Source organism: Macrotis lagotis, chromosome 2 (genome assembly GCF_037893015.1).
Source record: "Macrotis lagotis isolate mMagLag1 chromosome 2, bilby.v1.9.chrom.fasta, whole genome shotgun sequence".
NCBI classification, from domain to species: domain Eukaryota; kingdom Metazoa; phylum Chordata; class Mammalia; order Peramelemorphia; family Peramelidae; genus Macrotis; species Macrotis lagotis.
In genome coordinates this window covers 110,701,200-110,704,798 of record NC_133659.1, presented here as the reverse complement: position 1 = coordinate 110,704,798, position 3,599 = coordinate 110,701,200, and the positions used below count along the sequence as shown (strand labels likewise).

General features: G+C 36.3%; 1 non-coding gene across 1 annotated transcript; it reads left to right on the top strand.

Annotated features, from left to right (window-relative positions):
- The first annotated feature begins 657 nt into the window (after positions 1–657).
- LOC141515781 (U6atac minor spliceosomal RNA) lies at positions 658–782 on the top strand. Its single transcript, XR_012476525.1, has one exon. It is a non-coding gene; the product is annotated as a U6atac minor spliceosomal RNA (small nuclear RNA).
- The last annotated feature ends 2,817 nt before the right edge of the window (positions 783–3,599 follow it).

Here is a 3,599-nt window from a genome sequence, read left to right as displayed (position 1 = left end):
TGAAAGTAATAGGGAGCCATTAGAGTTTATTGATGGGGGAGGGGATTGGGCAATTCAGGGATATGGTAAAACCTGCATTTTAGGAAGATCATTTTGATAGCTGTGTGGAGAATGGACTGGAGAAGGGAGACACTTGAGGAAATGATAGAAGAAGCAACCTTCTGGAGAAGATGGGAAGGAATGGGATGGAAACTGATGAGGGGTTTGCCTTGGCAAGAAGGGACGCTTCTTCATTTAAGATAGGGGTGAATGAAGATATGGTAGGGGAAGATGTCAGAGAGATGTGAGGCAAAGAAGACAGTAGGGGGAGCTCTTGAAGAATGTCCTCTTTTTCTTAAACCAAGTTTTATATAAAGTCCTCCATCCACTGAGAATGGGGATTGGAAGTGTCTTAGGAAGTTTAAGGAAAGAAGAAAAGATTTGGAGCAATTGTTATGGTTGCAAGAATATTTGAAATAGCCACAATGGTAAATGGGAAAGCTAATTGATTAGGGACATGTAAAAAGATTACCTTCCTTCAGTGAGGGCCCATTTGAGATTATGTCACATAATCCAGTCAGTAATTTTGGACTTTCTCCAATTCTGTTCAAAGTATGTGAATAGGAATGCTATTGGTAGTTGATGGTGGGAATAATACAAGGTTAGGGTATGATCAGTGTTTTGTAGGAAAGGAGAAAAGGTTGGCACTACCCTTGATAAGAATGGAGGAGGTCCTAGTGGCTTTTATAACACATATACTGTTAAGGCATTACCACCTACTCTGTGGTATCTAACTGCAGTTTGGGGGGTAATGGCTTGGGAAAGAAACAAGGTAAAGAGGGAATTTATATTTTATTCAAGAGGTGATCAGAAGTCCCTGGAGACTTATGATCAGTAACACAGTCAGATTTGCATCTCAGCAATATTCTTTTTGTTTCTATGTAAAATATGAATCAGAGACAGGAGAGAATGGGGGGAAAGATCATTTGGGAGGAAATGCAGTAATTCAGACAAGAGGTGTTAAAATTCTTCAACAGTTTAGTAACTGCAAGTTTCTCCAACAGTATTTTTTTTAGGATATAATAATTATCAGTGATAATAATTATTGATATTTGTAAAGTACTTTAACCTTTATTAACTGCTTATGTACATTATCTCAATTAATCATTCCCATAGATCTATGAGATAAGAGCTTCAGCTTTATATCATTTTATAAATAAAGAAAAGGAATTCCTTCCCATGGTCACACAGGGGTAGGGTTCAAATTCCACTTTAGAAAAAACACTTTAAAGCAGAACCAACTTATTCCAATCAGAATAGAGCTACTGCTGGCATTCCTTCAAAAATCCATGAGGCTAAGGGGGTAAGGACTAAGAGTCAGAGTTTGCCCATTACAGATGCTGATGATCTGGCAACTTAATTGGGACTCAGTATCTTTGTAAATGTATAGTTTACTAGTGATTAGTGATTCAAGTGATAATGGTCAATGAGGATTCTAGTAATTTAGAAGTTTGGTCCTTTGGTCTTCAGAGAGTTGAGAAACCAATTATGAACTGGTGCCTTTTGTGAACATGTGATAATATATCTTGTACCTGAGCATTTGTAGGTTATGATGATAAGCCAATTTAGATGGTTCAATTTTTGATTTTTACAGCAACTGAGCTCCAAATAGTTGTATGGGAACTTTGAAAGCATTCAGGTAAATACTAAGGAAGAGTGCAGAGTATGATCAGGGGTGTTTGCCATCAGCCCATCCCAATTCCTTCCTTTGCCACATTTCTGCCACATTTCCTAATTCCCAATTTGTGTTGTTCATTCTGTCCCCTAGAGCCCCTGCTACATCCCAGTCCATATTGATTTCTTGATTATACATCTCATTTCCAAAATAATTGCCAGCATTAATATAACACGTTGGATACAGTATCTTCAAATAAGACAATATATGCAAAGTACTTTGCAAACCATAAAGCCCATTGTGAATGGTAACTTATTATTATTAACAACCCATTTGATATTTATAACAACTCTCTGAAGTCAATATGATACTGCTTTTAGTCTAGAGGAAACTAAGAATATGAAGAATTCAATGATTTGCCCAAGGTCTCCCATCTAGGAAATATCAGAGATAGACTTTGAAACCAGGTTTTCCAATCTCTTGTTAGCATTGTCATTATCCCTTGCTGCCTTTTTGTTTTTTTTTTTTTTTGGAGTCTTTATATACCATAACCTATTCCTTCTATAATTTACCAGTTTACTTCTACATGACAATGTAGACTCATAAATCACCAGCTGATCAAACCCATTAACCAGTAAGCCTCCTTAGGGATAAGACAGGATATATTTCTAGGATTCCTAAAAGAATTAAAATTCCTTCTTGACATCCATTTGCTAGGTTCAGATTTACTGTACTAAAGTTCTTTTTTTCTTTGACCCTTTTAAATAATAATTGGGCAGCTAAGTGGTGCAGGACCAGGCCAGGAATCAGGAAGACTAACATTCCTGAGTTCAAATCTGGTCTTAGACACTTACTAGCTGGGTGAGTCTGGGCAAGCTACTTAACTGTTTGCTTCAGGTTCTTCATAGGTAAAATGAGTTGGAGAAGGAAAAGGCAAATCATTTCTATATCTCTACCAAGAAAACTCTTTTTTTTTTTGGGTTTTTGCAAGGCAAGTGGGGTTAAGTGACATGGCTGGTGCTCTATCCACTGTGCCACCTAGCCACCCAAGAAAACTCTAAATGGGGTCCTGAAGAGTCAAATGTGAAAAACAACTGAACAACAATAACAAATAATAATTATTCAAATTTACTTTATTATTTCCTTTGATTTCCACAATAAACCTATAGAAGCTAGATACTCTAGGTATAATTATATTCATTTTGCAAGTGGGAAAACCAAGACTCAGAGAAGTTAAATAACTTACCCATGATCACAGAGTTAGTAAGTGGAAGGGGCTGAATTTTAGCTGAGATTTTCCCAAATCCATCTACAATGCTCTATTCACTATGATAGATTGTGAACATATGCCCATTTTATAGATGAGCCCCAGATATAAAGTGCAGAGAAATTAAGCGAGTCATCCATGGAAATAAGGTAGATAAATGTCAAAGGTAGAATCTCTTAATTTCAAGATTAGTGCTCTTTCAACTATGGCACATTGCTTCTCCGTTAATTTTCAGCCTCACTATCTCTGGGGTACCTCTTTGTTCAAATACTAATTTTTAATTGCTAGCCAACTACATTTACCTAAGATTATTCATCCCAGTCAAAGAAGAGTATACTTAGAATATAATTCGTGAAGTTATTTTTCACTGCTTTCCCACTTTCCACCCCAATCAACTACTTCCTGCAGAGAAATATCTCCCTATTTTCCACAATGACTGAAATTGTACCATTAGATCCCTTTAAGTTAAACTATTGTCTAAAGGAGTTTCCTGTTTAACAGTTGTTTACTAAAGTGTCAGTGTAAATTTTTTTGACAGGAATGGGGTGTAAGATATTAAATATTTTAGTCATTTTTACCTTAACACAGGTCTCACTGATCAGATAGCTTTTCCATAGGATAACCAATATAAAGGAGGACCCTGAATGAATCTGAAAGACAATGGATAAATTTTTCAGG